General features: G+C 43.3%; 9 non-coding genes across 9 annotated transcripts; 6 read left to right on the forward strand and 3 right to left on the reverse strand.

Moving 5' to 3' along the window:
* Positions 1-511: 511 nt before the first annotated feature.
* Positions 512-701, forward strand: LOC140286000 (U2 spliceosomal RNA). Its single transcript, XR_011910921.1, has one exon. It is a non-coding gene; the product is annotated as a U2 spliceosomal RNA (small nuclear RNA).
* A 411-nt stretch (positions 702-1,112) lies between these two features.
* LOC140286040 (U5 spliceosomal RNA) lies at positions 1,113-1,226 on the forward strand. The gene has a single exon (XR_011910949.1). It is a non-coding gene; the product is annotated as a U5 spliceosomal RNA (small nuclear RNA).
* Positions 1,227-1,501: 275 nt separating this feature from the next.
* LOC140286013 (U2 spliceosomal RNA) lies at positions 1,502-1,689 on the forward strand. The gene has a single exon (XR_011910934.1). It is a non-coding gene; the product is annotated as a U2 spliceosomal RNA (small nuclear RNA).
* A 6,864-nt stretch (positions 1,690-8,553) lies between these two features.
* Positions 8,554-8,741, reverse strand: LOC140286007 (U2 spliceosomal RNA). The gene has a single exon (XR_011910929.1). It is a non-coding gene; the product is annotated as a U2 spliceosomal RNA (small nuclear RNA).
* Positions 8,742-9,039: 298 nt separating this feature from the next.
* Positions 9,040-9,153, reverse strand: LOC140286038 (U5 spliceosomal RNA). Its single transcript, XR_011910947.1, has one exon. It is a non-coding gene; the product is annotated as a U5 spliceosomal RNA (small nuclear RNA).
* Positions 9,154-19,479: 10,326 nt separating this feature from the next.
* LOC140285998 (U2 spliceosomal RNA) lies at positions 19,480-19,670 on the forward strand. Its single transcript, XR_011910920.1, has one exon. It is a non-coding gene; the product is annotated as a U2 spliceosomal RNA (small nuclear RNA).
* Positions 19,671-20,067: 397 nt separating this feature from the next.
* LOC140286045 (U5 spliceosomal RNA) lies at positions 20,068-20,181 on the forward strand. Its single transcript, XR_011910953.1, has one exon. It is a non-coding gene; the product is annotated as a U5 spliceosomal RNA (small nuclear RNA).
* A 267-nt stretch (positions 20,182-20,448) lies between these two features.
* LOC140286015 (U2 spliceosomal RNA) lies at positions 20,449-20,642 on the forward strand. The gene has a single exon (XR_011910936.1). It is a non-coding gene; the product is annotated as a U2 spliceosomal RNA (small nuclear RNA).
* Positions 20,643-21,838: 1,196 nt separating this feature from the next.
* Positions 21,839-22,029, reverse strand: LOC140285992 (U2 spliceosomal RNA). Its single transcript, XR_011910914.1, has one exon. It is a non-coding gene; the product is annotated as a U2 spliceosomal RNA (small nuclear RNA).
* Positions 22,030-22,853: the final 824 nt, after the last annotated feature.

Raw genomic sequence — 22,853 nt, forward strand, 5'->3', positions numbered from 1 at the left:
CGGTGAATTTGACATCTGCCTTGTATGTAACAGATTAGCGGTTTAGCAGTTTTAATTTAGTTTGAGTGAAGGAATTCATTTTATAGCAAAATCCGAAATCGTGAAGAACTCATGAAAGTAAGCTTATTCTCGGATTCCTGAAACTTTAGATTTGCTCTTTCTTTTACTGCAAAGTACAACGTTGAGCAGCACTAATGAGTTGTTTCTATTTTTGGCAGGCTTTACCTTTGCGGATGAAGCCCTTTCTGTCTGTGCAAAAGAAATCTTGTTACTGTGCAGAGTGACTTCTCTGAGTAGAGTCGCCTCACTTGTTGCGACTGTGCCGATGTTGCTTGAATGGTGCTCGCTGGAGCGTGTGGTAGTGTAAAGTTATACCATTTAAAAGGGCTGAAGAGTGCTCAGTGCAGCGGGTGGGCGGAGGTGCAAAGTGACACTATGGCCATAAAAAGAACACCGCTACAAGTGCGCATTGTGCCAGGAAGGGCCCTCGGACGTGAACCAGTGGACAGTTATCGCTTCTCGGCCTTTTGGCTAAGATCAAGTGTAGTATCTGTTCTTATCAGTTTAATGTCTGAAATGTCCTCTATGCGAGACTACATATTAAATGGATTTGTATCAATAGGAGTTGAAAAAGGAGCTTGCTCCGTTCACTCCAAGCATCGACCCGGTACTGCAGTACCGCTGGGAACGGTGCGCTCTCCTCTGCTCTTGTGAAAAAGCAAACAGCGGTGCAGGATGGAAGTTTCAGGGAGCCTAAGATGAAACTTTCTTTTAATCTGCTGATAAAAGAGAGTGAATGCGAAGCAGACTTTAACACGGTTCTGGGAGCGAGCCGAGTGCGGGCTAACTGGGAGAATTGCTTGAAAGAAACGCGACACCGAATGAGCAGTCAGATCAAAGCCTCAACACGGTGTTCCCGTGTTGTTTGTGGCTGCCTTGTCTTTTGCACAGAGTAAAAGACAAGGCAGCCATCGAATATGGCCCGATTGTTCCTACTTGGTCAGCCGAGGAGCAAGGGGGGGGAGCAAGCGTCTCAACCAAGCAAAGCTCACCATGGGGAAGGTGGCTATGCCAACTAGCCTGATGCCCTGCTCCCGCAGTGATGGATAATCATACACTGGTTTCTCTTCATAATGTACAAGTCTTTCGCCTTTTACTAAAGACTTCCGTGTAGAGCAGCACTAATGAATTGTTTCTATTTTTGGCAGGCTTTACCTTTGCGGGTGAAGCCCTTTCTGTCTGTGCAAAAGAAATCTTGTTACTGTGCAGAGTGACTTCTCTGAGTAGAGTCGCCTCACTTGTTGCGACTGTGCCGATGTTGCTTGAATGGTGCTCGCTGGAGCGTGCGGTAGTGTAAAGTTATACCATTTAAAAGGGCTGAAGAGTGCTCAGTGCAGCGGGTGGGCGGAGGTGCAAAGTGACACTATGGCCATAAAACGAACACCGCTACAAGTGCGCATTGTGCCAGGAAGGGCCCTCGGACGTGAACCAGTGGACAGTTATCGCTTCTCGGCATTTTGGCTAAGATCAAGTGTAGTATCTGTACTTATCAGTTTAATATGTTATATGTCTATGCAAGGACTACATATTAAATGGATTTTTATCAATAGGAGTTGAAAAAGGAGCTTGCTCCGTTCACTCCAAGCATCGACCCGGTACTGCAGTGCCGCTGGGAACGGTGCGCTCTCATCTGCTCTTGTGAAAAAGCAAACAGCGGTGCAGGATGGAAGTTTCTTTAAACTGCTGAGAAAAGAGAGTGAATGCGAAGCAGACTTTAACACGGCTCTGGGAGCGAGCCGAGTGCGGGCTAACCAGGAGAATTGCTTGAAAGAAACGCGACACCGAATGAGCGGTCAGAACAAAGCCTCAATACGGTGTTCCTGTGGTGTTTTTATAAAATGCGGTGTAAAAAAAGGTGTGAATGCCCCATAGAAAACTAAAAGGTGGAGCGGAAGTGTTCGGCTGCAAGAAGGTGTGAATGTCCGACTATATTTGGTGAAAAGCAGGTGAAGCAAGGTCTGAATGCCCAACCTTACATCATCAAAAGCGAGATCAGAGGTTTTTGGCTGCAAGAAGGCCATAGTTTGCCAAAAGCGGGTAAGGTGCGAATGATCGGCTAAATATCAACAAAAGTGGGGGCGGAGGTCTTCGGATGCAAGTGGGTGTGAATATCCCACCATACAAGTATGGTGGAGAGGAAGCTGTGAATGGCCGACCATAGTTTGCAAAAAGCGGGTGAGAAAAGGTGCGAATGTCCAACCATACATGATCAAAACAGGGAGCGGAGGTGTTTGGCTGCGACAAGGTGTGAATGTCCACCCATAATTAATGAAAAGCGGGCAACAAGTAGGTTCGAATGCCCAACCATACATCATCAAAAGCAGGAGTGGATGTGTTCGGCTACAAGAAGGTTTGAATGTCCGAGCATAGTTTGTAAAAAGCGGATAAGAAAAGGTTCGAATGCCCGAACATACACCATCAAAAGAGGGAGCGGAGGTGTTCCGCTGTAAGACGGTGTGAATGTCCGACCATAGTTGGTAAAAAGTGGGTATGAAAAGGTTCGAATGCCCAAATTTGGCTGCAAAAAGGTGTGAATGTTCGACTAAATTTTGTAAAAAGCGGGTAAGACAAGGTGCGAATGCCTGACAATCTATGATCAAAAGCGGGAGCGGAGGTGTTCAGCTGCAAGAAGGTCTAAATGTCCATTTTTAATTAATAGAAAACATGAAAGAAAATTTACGAAAATCAATCCGCACATGATCATAAGTGGGAGAGGAGGTGTTCAGCTGCAAGAAGGTGTGAATGTCCTACCATAATTGCTGAAAAATGTGTTAGAAACGGTAAGAATGCCGGAATATACATCATCAAAAGCTAGAGAGGTGGTGTTCGGCTGCAAGTAGGTGTGAATGTCTGACTAAAGTTCAAATATATTAACAAAAGCGGGAGGAGAGGTCTTCGGATGAGTGGTTGACAATTTCCAACCATAATCTATAAAATGCGGTGAAAAAAAAGGTGTGATAGATACCTAAAAGGTGGAGCGGAAGTGTTCGGCTGCAAGAAGGTGTGAATGTTATATATATAGTTGGTGAAAAGCAGGAAAAGCAAGGTCTGAATGCCCAATCTTACATCATCAAAAGCGAGATCAGAGGTGTTTGGCGGCAAGAAAACGGGTAAGGTGTGAATGATCGACTAAATATCAACAAAAGTGGGGGCGGAGGTCTTCGGATGCAAGTGGGTGTGAATATCCCACCATACAAGTATGGTGGAGAGGAAGCTGTGAATGGCCGACCATAGTTTGCAAAAAGCGGGTGAGAAAAGGTGCGAATGTCCAACCATACATGATCAAAACAGGGAGCGGAGGTGTTTGGCTGCGACAAGGTGTGAATGTCCACCCATAATTAATGAAAAGCGGGCAACAAGTAGGTTCGAATGCCCAACCATACATCAACAAAAGCAGGAGTGGATGTGTTTGGCTACAAGAAGGTTTGAATGTCCGAGCATAGTTTGTAAAAAGCGGGTAAGAAAAGGTGCGAATGCCCGACAAAGTATGATCAAAAGAGGGAGTGGAGGTTTTCGGCTACAAGAAGGTTTGAATGTACGACCATAGTTTGTAAAAAGCGGGTAAGAAAAGGTGCGAATGCCCGAACATACACCATCAAAAGAGGGAGCGGAGGTGTTCCGCTGAAAGACGGTGTGAATGTCCGACCATAGTTGGTAAAAAGCGGGTAAGAAAAGGTTCGAATGCCCGATTATATACGATCAAAAGCGGAAGCGGAGGTGTTCGGCTGTAAGAAGTTGTGAACGTCCGACCAAAGTTTGTAAAAAGCAGTTAAGAAAAGGTTCGAATATCCAACCAAACATAATAAAAAGTGGGAGCAGAGCTGTTCGACTGCAAGTAGGTGTGAATGTCCAGCCATAATTCCTGAAAAATGGGTAAGAAAAGGTGCGAATGCCCAACCATACATCATCAAAAGAAGAAGTGGATGTGTTCTGCTACAAGAAGGTTTGAATGTCCGACCATAGTTTGTAAAAAGTGGGTAAGAAAAAGTTCGAATGCCCGAACATACACCATCAAAAGAGGGAGCGGAGGTGTTCCGCTGTAAGACGGTGTGAATGTCCGACCATAATTGGTAAAAAGCGGGTAAGAAAAGGTTAAAATACCCGACTGTACACAATCAATAGCGGGAGCGGAGTTGTTCAGCTACAAGAAGGTGTGAAAGTCCGACCATGGTTTGTAAAACGCGGGTAAGACAAGGTGCGAATGCCCGACAATGTATGATCAAAAGAGGGAGCGGAGGTGTTCGGCTGCAAGGTCTGAATTTCCAACCATAATTTGTAAACACCGTTGAAGAAAAGCCTCGAAAGCCCGACTATACACCATCAAAAGCGGGAGCAGAGGTGTTCAGCTGCACACAATCAGGTTTTTGCAAATTATGATCTGACATTCACACATGCTTTTGATGATGTATGGTTGGGCATTCGCACCTTTTTTTACCCATTTTTCAGGAATTATGGGTGGACATTCACACCTTCTTGCAGCTGAACACCTCCTCTCCCACTTATGATCATGTGCGGTTGGATATTCGAAAATTTTCTTTCATGTTTTCTAGCAATTATTGATGGACATTCAGAGCTTCTTGCAGCTGAACCCCTCTGCTCCCGCTTTTGATGGTGTATAGTCGGGCTTTCGAGCCTTTTCTTCCCCGGTTTTTACAAATTATGGTTGGAAATTCAGACCTTCTTGCAGCTGAACCCCTCTGCTCCCGCTTTTGATGGTGTATTGTCGGGCATTCGCACCTTTTCTTACCCGCTATTTACAAAAAATGGTCGGCCATTCACACCTTCTTGTAGCCGAACACATTCGCTCCCGCTATTGATTGTGTACAGTCGGGTATTTTAACCAACTACGGTCGGACATTCACACCTTCTTATGGCGGAACACCTCCGCTCCCTCTTTTGATGGTGTATGTTCGGGCATTCGAACCTTTTCTTACCCGCTTTTTACAAACTATGCTCGGACATTCAAACCTTCTTGTAGCCTAACACATCCAGTCCTGCTTTTGATGATGTATGGTTGGGCATTCGCACCTTTTTTTTTACCCATTTTTGAGGAATTATGGGTGGACATTCACACCTTCTTGCAGCTGAACACCTCCTCTCCCACTTATGATCATGTGCGGTTGGATATTCGAAATTTTTTTTTCATGTTTTCTAGCAATTATTGATGGACATTCAGACCTTCTTGCAGCTGAACACCTCCGCTCCCGCTTTTGATGGTGTATAGTTGGGCTTCCGAGCCTTTTCTTACCCGGTTTTTACAAATTGTGGTTGGACATTTAGACCTTCTTGCAGCCGAAAACCTCCGTTCCCTCTTTTGATCATACATTGTCGGGCATTCGCACCTTTTCTTACCCGCTTTTTACCAATTATGGTCGGATATTCACACCTTCTTACAGCGGAAAACCTCCGCTCCCTTTTTTGATCATTTATGGTCTGGCAAAACTACCTTTTCGTACCCGTTTTTGAGTAATTATGGCTGGACATTCACAGCTTCTTGCAGCCGAACACCTCTTCTTCCGCTTTTGATGATGAATGGTCCGGCATTCTTACCTTTTCTAACACATTTTTCAGCAATTATTGTCGGTCATTCACACCTTTCTCATCAGCTTTTTGCAAATTATGATCTGACATTCACACCTACTTGCAGCCGAACACCTCGGCTTCCGCTTTTGATGGTGTATATTTTGGCATTCGAACCTTTTCTTACCCGCTTTTTACCAACTATGGTCGGACATTCACACCTTCTTACAGCGGAACACCTCCGCTCCCTCTTTTGATGGTGTATGTTCTGGCATTCGAACCTTTTCTTACCCACTTTTTACAAACTATGCTCGGACATTCACACCTTCTTGCAGCGAAACACCTCCGCTCCCTCTTTTGATTGTGTATGTACAGGCATTCGAACCTTTTCTTACCTGCCTTTTACAAACTATGGTCGGACATTCAAACGTTCTTGTGGCCGAACACATCCACTTCTGCTTTTGATGATGTATAGTTGGGCATTCACACCTTTTCTTACCCATTTTTCAGTAATTATTGGTGGACTTTCACACCTTCTTGTAGCCGAACAACTCCGCTTCCGCTATTGATTGTGTACAGTCGGGTTTTTTAACCTTTTCTTACCCGCTTTTTACCAACTATGGTCGGACATTCGCAGCATCTTACAGCGGAACACCTCCGCTCCCTCTTTTGATGGTGTATGTTCGGGCATTCGAACTTTTTCTTACCAACTTTTTACAAACTATGGTCGGACATTCAAACCTTCTTGTAGCAGAACACATCCACTTCTTCTTTTGATGATGTATGGTTGGGCATTCGCACCTTTTCTTACCCATTTTTCAGGAATTATGGGTGGACATTCACACCTACTTGCAGTCGAACAGCTCTGCTCCCACTTTTGATTATGTTTGGTTGGATATTCGAACCTTTTCTTAACTGCTTTTTACAAACTTTGGTCGGACGTTCACAACTTCTTACAGCCGAACACCTCCGCTTCCGCTTTTGATGGTATATATTCGGGCATTCGAACCTTTTCTTACCCGCTTTTTACCAACTATGTTCGGACATTCACACCGTCTTTCAGCGGAACACCTCCGCTCCCTCTTTTGATGGTGTATGTTCAGGCATTCGCACCTTTTCTTACCCGCTTTTTACAAACTATGCTCGGACATTCAAACCTTCTTGTAGCCAAACACATCCACTCCTGCTTTTGTTGATGTATGGTTGGGCATTCGAACCTACTTGTTGCCCGCTTTTCATTAATTATGGGTGGATATTCACACCTTGTCGCAGCCAAACACCTCCGCTCCCTGTTTTGATCATGTATGGTTGGACATTCGCACCTTTTCTCACCCACTTTTTGCAAACTATGGTCGGCCATTCACAGCTTCCTCTCCACCATACTTGTATGGTGGGATATTCACACCCACTTGCATCCGAAGACCTCCGCCCCCACTTTTGTTGATATTTAGTCGGTCATTCACACCTTACCCGTTTTCTTGCCGCCAAACACCTCTGATCTCGCTTTTGATTATGTAAGATTGGGCATTCAGACCTTGCTTTTCCTGCTTTTCACCAACTATATATATAACATTCACACCTTCTTGCAGCCGAACACTTCCGCTCCACCTTTTAGGTATCTATCACACCTTTTTTTTTCACCGCATTTTATAGATTATGGTTGGAAATTCTCGACCACTCATCCGAAGACCTCTCCTCCCGCTTTTGTTAATATATTTGAACTTTAGTCAGACATTCACACCTACTTGCAGCCGAACACCACCTCTTTAGCTTTTGATGATGTATGGTCCGGCATTCTTACCGTTTCTAACACATTTTTCAGCAATTATGGTAGGACATTCACACCTTCTTGCAGCTGAACACCTCCTCTCCCACTTATGATCATGTGCGGATTAATTTTCGTAAATTTTCTTTCATGTTTTCTATTAATTAAAAATGGACATTTAGACCTTCTTGCAGCTGAACACCTCCGCTCCCGCTTTTGATCATACATTGTCAGGCATTCTCACCTTGTCTTACCCGCTTTTTACAAAATTTAGTCGAACATTCACACCTTTTTGCAGCCGAACACAGTTTTTTGCAGCCGAATTTGGGCATTCGAACCTTTTCATACCCACTTTTTACCAACTATGGTCGGACATTCACACCGTCTTACAGCGGAACACCTCCGCTCCCTATTTTGATGGTGTATGTTCAGGCATTCGAACCTTTTCTTACCCGCTTTTTACAAACTATGCTCGGACATACAAACCTTCTTGTAGCCGAACACATCCACTCCTGCTTTTGATGATGTATGGTTGGGCATTCGAACCTACTTGTTGCCCGCTTTTCATTAATTATGGGTGGACATTCACACCTTGTCGCAGCCAAACACCTCCGCTCCCTGTTTTGATCATGTATGGTTGGACATTCGCACCTTTTCTCACCTGCTTTTTGCAAACTATGGTCGGCCATTCACAGCTTCCTCTCCACCATACTTGTATGGTGGGATATTCACACCCACTTGCATCCGAAGACCTCCGCCCCCACTTTTGTTGATATTTAGCCGATCATTCGCACCTTACCCGCTTTTGGCAAACTATGGCCTTCTTGCAGCCAAAAACCTCTGATCTCTCTTTTGATGATGAAAGGTTGGGCATTCAGACCTTGCTTCACCTGCTTTTCACCAAATATAGTCGGACATTCACACCTTCTTGCAGCCAAACACTTCCGCTCCACCTTTTAGTTTTCTATGGGGCATTCACACCTTTTTTTACACCGCATTTTATAAAAACACCACAGGAACACCGTATTGAGGCTTTGTTCTGACCGCTCATTCGGTGTCGCGTTTCTTTCAAGCAATTCTCCTGGTTAGCCCGCACTCGGCTCGCTCCCAGAGCCGTGTTAAAGTCTGCTTTGCATTCACTCTCTTTTCTCAGCATATTAAAAGAAACTTCCATCCTGCACCGCTGTTTGCTTTTTCACAAGAGCAGAGGAGAGCGCACCATTCCCAGCGGCACTGCAGTACCGGGTCGATGCTTGGAGTGAACGGAGCAAGCTCCTTTTTCAACTCCTATTGATAAAAATCCATTTAATATGTAGTCCTTGCATAGACATATCACATATTAAACTGCTAAGAACAGATACTACACTTGATCTTAGCCAAAAGGCCGAGAAGCGATATCTGTCCACTGGTTCACGTCCGAGGGCCCTTCCTGGCACAATGCGCACTTGTAGCGGTGTTCTTTTTATGGCCATAGTGTCACTTTGCACCTCCGCCCACCCGCTGCACTGAGCACTCTTCAGCCCTTTTAAATGGTATAACTTTACACTACCACACGCTCCAGCGAGCACCATTCAAGCAACAACTTTGCACTCCAGCTTCGAACATCGGCACAGTCGCAACAAGTAAGGCGACTCTACTCAGAGAAGTCACTCTGCACAGTAACAAGATTTCTTTTGCACAGACAGAAAGGGCTTCACCCGCAAAGTTAAAGCCTGCCAAAAATAGAAACAACTCATTAGTGCTGCTCTCCACGGAAGTCTTTAGCAAAAGGCGAAAGACTTGTACATTATGAAGAGAAACCAGTGTATGATTATCCATCACTGCAGGAGCAGGGCATCAGGCTAGTTGGCATAGCCACCTTCCCCATGGTGAGCTTTGCTTGGTTGAGACGCTTGCTCCCCCCCCTTGCTCCTCGGCTGACCAAGTAGGAACAATCAGGCCCTATTCGATGGCTGCCTTGTCTTTTAATCTGTGCAAAAGACAAGGCAGCCACAAACAACACGGGAACACCGTATTGAGGCTTTGTTCTGACTGCTCATTCGTATCTTAAGCATAATCTAATACGTGAGACAACGCCCTGGCACACAATCAAAAAAAAAAAAAGAGAGAGCGGTTTTGTGTCCCCACAGTTCATAATGTAGAAAAGAGAGAAAAAAGCCTTTCTGATTTGGTGTGTGTGCTCACAGTGCAGAGTGTAGAGAAAAGAGAGAAAAGAAAGCCGTTTTGGTGTCACGGGTGTTGTGACTTACACACACACATTTCTGAATTGAGAAAGGAAATTATTTTAGAGAAAGCACTAGAGTTTAGATCCCACATTTGTTGATAGGCATTCATTTAATTTTTCTTTTAATCAGTTTTAAAGTGAATACTAACTGAGAAATGAAAAAGGTGAAGAGTTTAGAAGCTTGGTTCAAGAGCAAAACTTGGTTTATGATCAGCTGAGTCTCTAAACAGAACAGCAAAGGGCTTCATCGAACATTTAAAAAAGATTCAGATTGTTAGAATATCCAGAATTTATAAGAATGGTGGTGATTACTCTTATTTTCTAGAATGGAAATAACTGCACCATGTCTGTTTTATGAATTTAAGGGGCTAAAAAGTTTTGTTCTCGTTTTTCTATGATTAACCGAATGTATGTGAGAGTCCAAACAGACAGAAGGGTTACGGCCGAGCGCTGGACCTTCCAAAAAAGATGAGACAGGCTGGACCTGTGCCATACTAGTTAAGACCTGCCTGTGGATAACAGGTTCATTAAACTCTCACATACACAAACTCACACACGTTCGCACACATACACCCATTCACACACACATTCTTGAACTTGCTGCAAGATTAAACATTTGCATTAACTGACTCCAGCAACTCTGAGTCTCATTGAGAGACTTTTCTCAACAATTGGGTTCTCAAACCAGATCTCAACGTTTTTTCCGCTTTCCAGGGTCGGAGCTGAAACCGTGCACGGGGGAGTCCAGTACTCCTAATGAAAGACCCCCTGGTGAATTGCGGTAATTAGGGGCCAGTGTCCACTGAAAGGGGGAAAAAGGGACGAGATCGTACTTTTGAATCAATGGCCAGAAGCCATTGGCAGTGCAGGCATCAACAATAATGGTGTTATTTCACCCATTAACACTTAAGGTACCTCATGCAGTGGCTGTGATATGGTTACTTAACAAAATATCTTTACCAGACATCTCTCCTACATAACAGTTCTTCTTTCACAGCCACACCTTGTTGTCGAGAGATGTGCTATACTTAATCCATCCACACTGCTACCTACCCCACAGATGGAAAGCCTCATGATTGCATGTCAGAAATAACCATCAGTGTTTTACCCAGGCCAGACTTAACTGATATACGTTATGAAAATGCAGAAATAACTATATTTATTCAACAGGTCAAGCAAAAAACCCTGATGGCACAAATGCTACAGGATTTGCAGTAGTAACAGAAACTGAAGTTTTCTTAAAACAACCACTACCAAAAAATTACTCGAATTGGTAGCTTTAACTGAAGCTTGTAAATTAAATAACAAAAAGGTTGTTAACGTTTACACTGACAGTCAGTATGCCTTCTCAACTGTACATGTGTTAACACAGCATTGGAAAAACAGGTATGTAGACATCCACAGCTAAATGTATAAACTACAAATATTTTAGCATTATTAGATGTTATTCAATTGCCATCTACAATAGACTCGTATGAATGACCGGAAGGAAAACCATACTGCCAAAGAATTTGTTTAAATATGCTGCAGTATTGAGCCACGGACCATGTCATGTCTCAACAGGAGGGATGGAAGCAATAATGAACCAGGTTTTTACAGCATATGGTTTTACTAATTATTGAATTTTTTTTTTAGAATAAATAAATTAATAAAGTTTTGTCTAGCAGGTCAAATATGTGCAAAATACATTCCACAGGGCAATCTAAGACCAAAACGAAGATAATTCCCTAAGCCAGTGTATCTTTTTCAACATATTTGTTTGGATTTCATTATTTCATTATTGTGTAGATTTCATTGAACTAAATAAATGTTAAGGGAAACGATTCTGCTCAGTGACAACAGAGGTTTTTACCAAATGGTCTGAAATATTTCCATGTGCACAAGCAGATGCACTCTCAGTAGCAAAATCACGCGTAAAATAACTCATTTCTAGATTTGAAATACCTGAAAAGATCTTCAGTGATAATTTGACACACTTTGTAAACTATGTCATCTCACTGATGGCAAAGAACTTAAAATAGATCTTAGAAACCACTGTGATATAGAAGGTTTCGCTAACACATTGGAATTGTTTTACTATTTACATATGCATGTGCAGTGAAGAATTGCTTGCTGCTGATAAATGCAAAGAAGAACAGCTTACACATAGATGCTCACATATAGGCTGCTGAATGCAATGAAGACCTGCTTATCCAGTAAAGTTCAATGTCAATGTGTAATATTCAATTAGGATTTGCAAAACAGTGAAGTTAAACAATGAATGGGTCCATAGTCGGTATGAGAACACTACAGGAATATTTACCTGGGTGTACGTTCAAACAGAGATGAGAAAATTGCGATAAATTATTGTTTGTTTGTTTGTTAGTATGTATATGAATGTTATGTGTATAAACTGTGTTGAGTTATAGTTACTCAGTAGTGTCTCAGTGAAACAACCGACGGGGGAAGCCTTGCGGTGACAACAAAAGCAGTGTTTTACTGATCAGTCAAGTTGCTCCAGTGTACTCCATACAAACTGGTTGGCTACTGAAGGGATAGAAAATGGGGAATACTTGTTTTAAAGCAAACAAGGAATTAGATGGGAAAAATACATGTTTTAACGGGACCCAGACAATATTATATAGATGTCGCCACTGAAGTAAAGAACATTTACGTGGGATGGTGTGAGGGTCCTCGTTTGGCTGACGTTCGCCGATATGCTCGCCATGCTCAGAACCAAGTTGAGACGCGTAAGACAACCAAAAGGGACAAGTGTGAAAAGGAGCTGCATTTGGCAACCATGACCATGTATTACGCAGTTGGTGTAAACAGAGGACGAGGCCGAAGTCGAAGACGTGGACGTGTGGGAGAGGAGGTCAAAATGGGCCACGCCAGAGCTATGATCCGAATATTTGTTTTTACTGTGGCCAGACTGGACACTGGAAGAAGGACTGTCCACAGCTAAAAAGTGATGAAATTGGGCAAAAGGCTGACTGAGGGTGGGAGGCAGGTTCTGGACGTCACACGGCAGCGGAGCCTCCACTAATGGGTGATAGCACAAACACACTCACACATTTTTCCTGCTCTGTGTAGTGAAGCAACGCTTGCCGACTGTGATTCACGTAGTAAAGTTTTGCATGCTATTTCCGTCCTAGAGCAAAGATATTTCTCTCAGAATATAGGAACTTATGTTCATCAGTAGTGACGTCAGGGGAGTTTGATTGTCCTCCAAAGTTAAGTGGAAACCACGTTTACTGTATGTCTGCATCAGGCCAGGTTGTGAAGGAGAAAATGACAATGCCCATTGCGTGTTGTCACTCCCGATGAGCTCTCCTTCAAACACTCATTTTTGTTATCAGAGTTGTGTCCCATTAACCTGATGGGCTGTGATCTCATGTGTAAATTAGGCATTATTTTAACTTCTACACCAGAGGGTGTTAAGGTTATGTTACAGCCTGACAAAGTTTTCACAGCAGTGCAGTTTGATTCATCGGCACTTACATATGCTTATGAGTGGAAACTTCCCAGCTCTCCTTTTTCACAACAACTAGTGGAAGAAGCAAAAGCGTTAGTTTCACCCCTTTCTGATTTCATGCAACCTACTGATTTGCACTGCACATCACACATTTCTTTGGGGCCTGACAATGAAGAAGAATGAGAAGAAGTGAAAAAATATGTGCGCCTACTTTATTGGCTGTGTCGCTCACTCCAGAGCACTTCGATTTTTTTAATGTTTGTGGTACTCGCCCTCACATTTCCTTGGCCAAACGTACACACTGGCAGTGACAAGGTGTGGGAGAGTTTGTTGCTACATGTCAGAAAGAAATGGAGTGGACTGTTTCACCTGCTGATCCAAATTTGATGTTTTCTGAACGATTGTCAGCATACAAAAAAATATTTTTGAGTACAATGCATTGTCAAAGAACTGTGGACTTAATTCCTACCACAGAATCACATTTTGAAGCATGTTTTTTATCTGAAACAGATTTGTCTTCGATACCCATGTTGGCTGAAGTGCCCAATGATCTTTGGGCTAAGAGCAAATATGATGTGGGGTTGATAAAAGGCTGTGAACCAGTAATTGTCACCCCTAAATCAGACTTTTGTCCATGTAAAAAACAATACCCTTTTAAGCCTGAAGCAATTAAAGGGATTAAACCTGTTTTTCAATCTTTTCAGAAAACAGGCGTTATTGTTCCTTTTGAAAATTCACCTGTGCTTACTCCATTGTTTCCTGTTAAAAAGATTAAAGATGCTGGCCAGCCAGATGAATGGCGTTTTGTACAGGACCTCAAAGCAGTGAATGCTGCAGTTCAGCCACATGCTCCTACTGTGCCCAACCCACACACTATTTTGTCTCAAATTACATCAGATGCACAGTTTTTCTCAGTGGTTGACTTGTCGTCAGTGCACCCTGATAGCCCATTTTGGTTTGCTTTTTAGTTTGAAGGGAGATCTTGGACTTTTACCCGGTTATGCCAGGGGTACTGTGAAAGTCCCACTATTTACAATGCTGCCCTCAAAGCTAGTCTGGATTAACTTCAATCAACCACAGGCTCTGCTCTTTTGCAGTATGTGGATGACATCCTTTTATGTAGTCCATCTAAACAACAGTGTGAAAAAGACCAAATGACTCAAATAACTTTCTTGCTTTCAAAATTTTTCCTCTAGTGACGCTGACTTAGAGAGGGATGAAGATAATCATGTTTAATTGTTCATGTTTTGATTGTTTATCATTGGACTCTTTATTACTATGATGCCTTTATTTTAAACTCACGTTGTGTGCAAATGCAGGCTGATGTTTTACAGATAAAGTTATTATTTTCCTTGTTTCTTTTGGGTTGATTAATATAATGGTATTATTATAATCAAAAGGGAGGAATGTAATGGAAAATAATTCTTATATGCATTGTATTGAGTGTTACTGTGTATAACCTGCAAATGACCGAGCTGCAAGGTACCACCCTGCCCTGTTTTCTTAAATTCCTCTTTACAATGGTGGGCTTGTTATAATGAGATAGGTGCACTTTAGGGGGGACAGGGTTAGGCTGGTATTTACGAGTGTGTCTGGGTAACCTCAACTGATGGTTGGGGAGGAAAGTTAGAAGAACAATCAATTATACCCAAAAACAGATGACGTGATGAGCGGGCAATATAACTGTGTGTTTTTGCTTCAGTGGTCAGAGCAACTCTGTATTCTGTACTGTGTTGTTCTCTCTTGCAAGATATTATTATTAAAGCCTCTTATCTCCTCACAAGAAAATAACTGACTCCCCAAATGCAAGTGTCAGGACAAATGATCAAACTTCTCCAAGCTTCAGTCTGCAGAGATGTACAAGACAGGGTTGCTCACTTTCTCCCTCACTTTTTGCTATTTTCATCAAACCTTTAGCAGCTGCTATCAGACAAGATAGAAATATTAAAGACATCCAACCCCAAAATATTGAGCATAAAATAAGTCTTTATGCTGATGATGTATTACTTTTCCTTCAGAACTCACAGACGTCTCTCACTCACACGATCACACTCATAAATAAATTCTCAGCACTTTCTGACTACTCTATCAATTGGTCTAAGACCACAGTTCTGCCCATTAACTGTAGGGTCCAGAATATACCTGCGATCACTTTACAGTCAGGAAATATTAGATATTTAGGCATAAACATTTCCTCCAGGCTCTCAGAGCTAACAAAGCTAATTTATGTGCAATTATTAAAGACAGTAGAGGACAATCTCTCTCGTTGGAAGTCCTTACCTATATCACTTATGGGGAGAGTTACAACCATTAAAATGATGATACTACCAAAAGTTAACTATTTGTTCTCAATGATCCCCATAAAACCAACCTGCTACTTGGTTTAAGTCACTAGATTCATGCATCTCCAAATTTCTGTGGAAAAACAAACCACCGCGTATTAGTTTAAAAACCCTACAGAAGACCAAGGACAGTGGTGGATTAGATTTACCTAATTTTCAGCACTATTCCTTAGCCAATAGGTTACGGTATATATCAAAATGGTTTAAACCTAGCCCAATAGATGAACATGGATAAATATAGAACAAGCATTGTGTGATAATCTGGAAATCTCTGACCTGCCACTTATTAGTCAAAACGTAAAAAATCACAAATGTTTCAAAAGCATTAACATCAGCACCTCTCTGACAGCCTGGTGGGAATTTCTTAAAATAACAAAGTCTTCACTTGTCCCGTGTAAGCTTACACCCATCTGGAACAATCCTGACATCCTGCAAAACAAAAAAATGCTAAACTTTACTCTATGGAAGATCAAAGGAATCAAACATCTGGAACATATAATCCAAAATGGACATTTTATTTCATTTGATGAGCTCATATCACAACATGAGATAGGCAGCAATAAATTCCTAGAATATCAACAACTTAAGTCTATAATAACAAAGAAATATATCCTCCACCAACCAGACTTACAACTCCCAATTAGGGTAGCAGAATTTCTAAGCATCTGCACCCCAAAACTACTATCAAAAATATATAAATTATTGTCTAAGATAGATGACACAATGTCTCTACCGTCCTCAAAATGGGAGGCAGATTTATCCATCAGTTCTAGTCATAGCTTCTGGCCACAAATATGTTTGAACACCTTCAGAATGACTCAAAATCCTAATTTACAGCTCATACAATACAAAATTCTTCATAGAACACACTATACAGGACAAAGGATGTTCAGGATGGGTCTAACACACTCAAACATCTGCTCACATTGCACAGATAACACACCTGATGATTATGCACACGCTTTGTGGTTTTGTGCGCCTGTCCAGAAGTTCTGGCTTGAAGTCTGTGCGGACCTGTCAACATGGCTAAAGTGTAGCATTCCTGCATGCCCCACACTGTGCATACTGGGTGACTTAGACAACATCAACGTGGAATTTAGCTTAGCACACATGATCCTCACAGTGTTATGTATAGCAAAGAAAACTATTCTCATGAACTGGAAAGCGAAGAACAATCTGTGTATTAACCAGTTTAGAAATCGCTCTGGGCGGTTGGGTGTGTGCTGGGGGGGGCTGTGTGGCTTCGGGCGTCTGGTGGTCTCTCGGGTCGTGGGGACCGGGTTGGTCATTGTTGGGGGGGACTGTGTGTCGGGCTTGGAGGGCAGTTTTGGGGGCTTGCGGGTGGGGCTGTCTTGCGGTGTGGGGCGGGGTCCCTTAGGGGCCTTGGGGTGGTGGCTGCTGGCTCTGTACCGGGTGACCGGGCCGCTCTGGCGTGGGTGGTGGAGCTGGGCCTGGACCTGGTGGCTTGCCGCTGCCTTGCGCCCGGGGCGGGGCCCTGCCTGTGCCTGGGGGGTCTGGGTTGCCCTGGACATGCCACAGTATGCGTGGGTTGGTGCAGGTCCTGGTGCCGGCCTTGTTGCTCTGGGAACTCCAAGGTGTCCGCAGGTGGTTGTTTTTTTTAGGGTGTTGGGGCGTGCGGTGAGGAGGAGGGGGTCTGTATGGGGGTGTGCTTTTCCCCAGTTGGGGGGGGCCTGGGGGGGCCTGGGTGATGGTGGGTCTCAGGCCCGGGCTGCTGCGACTGGTGTAACCGGGTGATTTGTTTGTTTGTTTGTTTGATTTTTGTTGTTGTTTGTTTGTTTTTGTAGAGGTCCTCCGGGGTGGGGTTGGGTTGAGTGGAGTGGGGCGGGATGGGTTCCTTCTGGGGGTACAGTAGCTCCCGGAATATGGTGACTGCAGGCCCCGAGCCTGGTGGACATCAGGCCCTCCTAGACCTGTGTTGGGTCCCAGGTAGCGGGGATGCCTATTGCAGCCAGTCTCTGGCTGCCCTCTCTGGGGTGGGAGGGACAAGGAGGATGAATTAATTATTCTGCTAGTTTATATATTGTAAACATAAACAATAAACATTTATAAAACTTCCCTTGGCAAAGCAAATCTGTTTGGCATAAAGGTATTCAGACTACAATTCTAGTGCAGCAAGTTCAAGAATGTGTGTGTGTATGGGTGTATGTGTGCGAACGTGTGTGAGTTTGTGTGTGTGAGAGTTTAAAGAACCTGTTATCCACAGGCAGGTCTTAACTAGTATGGCACGGGTCCAGCCTGTCTCATCTTTTTTGGAAGGTTCAGCGCTCGGCCGTAACCCTTCTGTCTGTTTGGACTCTCACATACATTCGGTTAATCATAGAAAAACGAGAACAAAACTTTTTAGCCCCTTAAATTCATAAAACAGACATGGTGCAGTTATTTCCATTGTAGAAAATAAGAGTAATCACCACCATTCCTATAAATTCTGGATATTCTAACAATCTGAATCTTTTTTAAATGTTCGATGAAGCCCTTTGCTGTTCTGTTTAGAGACTCAGCTGATCATAAACCAAGTTTTGCTCTTGAACCAAGCTTCTAAACTCTTCACCTTTTTCATTTCTCAGTTAGTATTCACTTTAAAACTGATTAAAAGAAAAATTAAATGAATGCCTATCAACAAATGTGGGATCTAAACTCTAGTGCTTCCTCTAAAATAATTTCCTTTCTCAATTCAGAAATGTGTGTGTGTAAGTCACAACACCCGTGACACCAAAACGGCTTTCTTTTCTCTCTTTTCTCTACACTCTGCACTGTGAGCACACACAACAAATCAGAAAGGCTTTTTTCTCTCTTTTCTACATTATGGACTGTGGGGACACAAAACCGCTCTCTCTTTTTTTTTTTTTGATTGTGTGCCAGGGCGTTGTCTCACGTATTAGATTATGCTTAAGATACGAATGGGTTTATCAGTCACATCAGAATCCATACATACTGATCCTCCCGTAATAAAATGGTCGGATCTTATCAAACACACTTTGTTTCTTGTGAAAAGTCAGCCAAACAGCGTATACACGTCAAGACACTGAATCAAGTTTGCCACAAGAACTCATAAGTTTGGCAGTATTGCTCTGCCGTCAGCAATCATACACCCATTTTATTTTCATGAGACATGTGCAGGCACCTGTTCATCTACTGTTCTATCACTATGAATTAGTTTATCTATTATCAATAAGGATACTTCTACAACTACTATCAAAGTATGTCCGGACTTCTTATGTTGTCAGTTGCTATATATGAATAAGTGGGTTGCTACTGAAAAGCATTAAGCATGTCACACAGCCCAAACATATAACATTTCAGGACACACCACACAGTTAACAACCACAGTGAAGCATGTCAAAGCCCAAACATGTAACATTCAACAGGACACTTACACAACACATTCAAATCAAACAGTCAGACAACATACAAGAACCTATACCCCAGCCGGCATTGCTCCCTGCCTATTTTCCTACAACTCACTATGTGTGCGCACACCTTTATTCACAAACTCTTCAACTTATACTCTTTTACCGAAGCTGCTACAGCTCGATTGGCCAAATACCCTTAGATCCTATTTCGGTGAATTTGACATCTGCCTTGTATGTAACAGATTAGCGGTTTAGCAGTTTTAATTTAGTTTGAGTGAAGGAATTCATTTTATAGCAAAATCCGAAATCGTGAAGAACTCATGAAAGTAAGCTTATTCTCGGATTCCTGAAACTTTAGATTTGCTCTTTCTTTTACTGCAAAGTACAACGTTGAGCAGCACTAATGAGTTGTTTCTATTTTTGGCAGGCTTTTTCTTTGCGAATGAAGCCCTTTCTGTCTGTGCAAAAGAAATCTTGTTACTGTGCAGAGTGACTTCTCTGAGTAGAGTCGCCTTACTTGTTGCGACTGTGCCGATGTTCGAAGCTGGAGTGCAAAGTTGTTGCTTGAATGGTGCTCGCTGGAGCGTGTGGTAGTGTAAAGTTATACCATTTAAAAGGGCTGAAGAGTGCTCAGTGCAGCGGGTGGGCGGAGGTGCAAAGTGACACTATGGCCATAAAAAGAACACCGCTACAAGTGCGCATTGTGCCAGGAAGGGCCCTCGAACGTGAACCAGTGGACAGTTATCGCTTCTCGGCCTTTTGGCTAAGATCAAGTGTAGTATCTGTACTTATCAGTTTAATGTCTGATGTGTCCTCTATGCAAGGACTACATATTAAATGGATTTGTATCAATAGGAGTTGAAGAAGGAGCTTGCTCCGTTCACTCCAAGCATCGACCCGGTACTGCAGTGCCGCTGGGAACGGTGCGCTCTCCTCTGCTCTTGTGAAAAAGCAAACAGCGGTGCAGGATGGAAGTTTCAGGGAGCCTAAGATGAAACTTTCTTTTAATCTGCTGATAAAAGAGAGTGAATGCGAAGCAGACTTTAACACGGCTCTGGGAGCGAGCCGAGTGCGGGCTAACCGGGAGAATTGCTTGAAAGAAACGCGACACCGAATGAGCAGTCAGATCAAAGCCTCAATACGGTGTTCCCGTGTTGTTTGTGGCTGCCTTGTCTTTTGCACAGAGTAAAAGACAAGGCAGCCATCGAATAGGGCCCGATTGTTCCTACTTGGTCAGCCGAGGAGCAAGGGGGGGGAGCAAGCGTCTCAACCAAGCAAAGCTCACCATGGGGAAGGTGGCTATGCCAACTAGCCTGATGCCCTGCCCCGCAGTACACTGGTTTCTCTTCATAATGTACAAGTCTTTCTCCTTTTACTAAAGACTTCCGTGGAGAGCAGCACTAATGAATTGTTTCTATTTTTGGCAGGCTTTACCTTTGCGGGTGAAGCCCTTTCTGTCTTTGCAAAAGAAATCTTGTTACTGTGCAGAGTGACTTCTCTGAGTAGAGTCACCTTACTTGTTGCGACTGTGCCGATGTTGCTTGAATGGTGCTCGCTGGAGCGTGCGGTAGTGTAAAGTTATACCATTTAAAAGGGTTGAAGAGTGCTCAGTGCAGCGGAGGTGCAAAGTGACACTATGGCCATAAAACGAACACCGCTACAAGTGCGCATTGTGCCAGGAAGGGCCCTCGGACGTGAACCAGTGGACAGTTATCGCTTCTCGGCCTTTTGGCTAAGATCAAGTGTAGTATCTGTACTTATCAGTTTAATATGTGATATGTCTATGCAAGGACTACATATTAAATGGATTTTTATCAATAGGAGTTGAAAAAGGAGCTTGCTCCGTTCACTCCAAGCATCTACAAGAAGGTTTGAATGGCCGACCATTTTTTGTCCGGCATTCTTACCGTTTCTAACACATTTTTCAGCAATTATGGTAGGACATTCACACCTTCTTGCAGCTGAACACCTCCTCTCCCACTTATGATCATGTGCGGATTGATTTTCAAAAATTTTCTTTCATGTTTTCTATTAATTAAAAATGGACATTTAGACCTTCTTGCAGCTGAACACCTCCGCTCCCGCTTTTGATCATACATTGTCAGGCATTCGCACCTTGTCTTACCCGCTTTTTACAAAATTTAGTCGAACATTCACACCTTTTTGCAGCCGAACACAGTTTTTTGCAGCCGAATTTGGGCATTCGAACCTTTTCATACCCACTTTTTACCAACTATGGTCGGACATTCACACCGTCTTACAGCGGAACACCTCCGCTCCCTCTTTTGATGGTGTATGTTCGGGCATTCGAACCTTTTCTTACCCGCTTTTTACAAACTATGCTCGGACATTCAAACCTTCTTGTAGCCGAACACATCCACTCCTGCTTTTGATGATGTATGGTTGGGCATTCGAACCTACTTGTTGCCCGCTTTTCATTAATTATGGGTGGACATTCACACCTTGTCGCAGCCAAACACCTCCGCTCCCTGTTTTGATCATGTATGGTTGGACATTCGCACCTTTTCTCACCCGCTTTTTGCAAACTATGGTCGGCCATTCACAGCTTCCTCTCCACCATACTTGTATGGTGGGATATTCACACCCACTTGCATCCGAAGACCTCCGCCCCCACTTTTGTTGATATTTAGCCGATCATTCGCACCTTACCCGCTTTTGGCAAACTATGGCCTTCTTGCAGCCAAAAACCTCTGATCTCGCTTTTGATGATGTAAGGTTGGGCATTCAGACCTTGCTTCACCTGCTTTTCACCAAATATAGTCGGACATTCACACCTTCTTGCAGCCGAACACTTCCGCTCCACCTTTTAGTTTTCTATGGGGCATTCACACCTTTTTTTACACCGCATTTTATAAAAACACCACAGGAACACCGTATTGAGGTTTTGTTCTGACCGCTCATTCAGTGTCGCGTTTCTTTCAAGCAATTCTCCTGGTTAGCCCGCACTCGGCTCACTCCCAGAGCCGTGTTAAAGTCTGCTTTGCATTCACTCTCTTTTCTTAGCAGATTAAAAGAAAGTTTCATCTTAGGCTCCCTGAAACTTCCATCCTGCACCGCTGTTTGCTTTTTCACAAGAGCAGAGGAGAGCGCACCGTTCCCAGTGGCACTGCAGTACCGGGTCGATGCTTGGAGTGAATGGAGCAAGCTCCTTTTTCAACTCCTATTGATAAAAATCCATTTAATATGTAGTCCTCGCATAGAGGACATATCAGACATTAAACTGATAAGAACAGATACTACACTTGATCTTAGCCAAAAGGCCGAGAAGCGATAACTGTCCACTGGTTCACGTCCGAGGGCCCTTCCTGGCACAATGCGCACTTGTAGCGGTGTTCTTTTATGGCCATAGTGTCACTTTGCACCTCCGCCCACCCGCTGCACTGAGCACTCTTCAGCCCTTTTAAATGGTATAACTTTACACTACCACACGCTCCAGCGAGCACCATTCAAGCAACAACTTTGCACTCCAGCTTCGAACATCGGCACAGTCGCAACAAGTAAGGCGACTCTACTCAGAGAAGTCACTCTGCACAGTAACAAGATTTCTTTTGCACAGACAGAAAGGGCTTCACCCGCAAAGGTAAAGCCTGCCAAAAATAGAAACAACTCATTAGTGCTGCTCAACGTTGTACTTTGCAGTAAAAGAAAGAGCAAATCTAAAGTTTCAAGAATCCGAGAATAAGCTTACTTTCATGAGTTCTTCACGATTTTGGATTTTGCTATAAAATGATTTCCTTCACTCAAACTAAATTAAAACTGCTAAACCGCTAATCTGTTACATACAAGGCAGATGTCAAATTCACCGAAATAGGATCTAAGGGTATTTGGCCAATCGAGCTGTAGCAGCTTCAGTTTGTGAATAAAGGTGTGCGCACACATAGTGAGTTGAAGGAAAATAGGCAGGGAGCAATGCCGGCTGGGGTATATGTTCTTGTATGTTGTCTGACTGTTTGATTTGAATGTGTTGTGTAAGTGTCCTGTTGAATGTTACATGTTTGGGCTTTGACACGCTTCACTGTGGTTGTTAACTGTGTGGTGTGTCCTGAAATGTTATATGTTTGGGCTGTGTGACATGCTTAATGCTTTTCAGTAGCAA

The sequence above is a fragment of the Leuresthes tenuis genome, unplaced genomic scaffold (assembly GCF_036924035.1).
Source record: "Leuresthes tenuis unplaced genomic scaffold, fLeuTen1.0.hap1 SCAF_69, whole genome shotgun sequence".
In the NCBI taxonomy this organism is placed as follows: domain Eukaryota; kingdom Metazoa; phylum Chordata; class Actinopteri; order Atheriniformes; family Atherinopsidae; genus Leuresthes; species Leuresthes tenuis.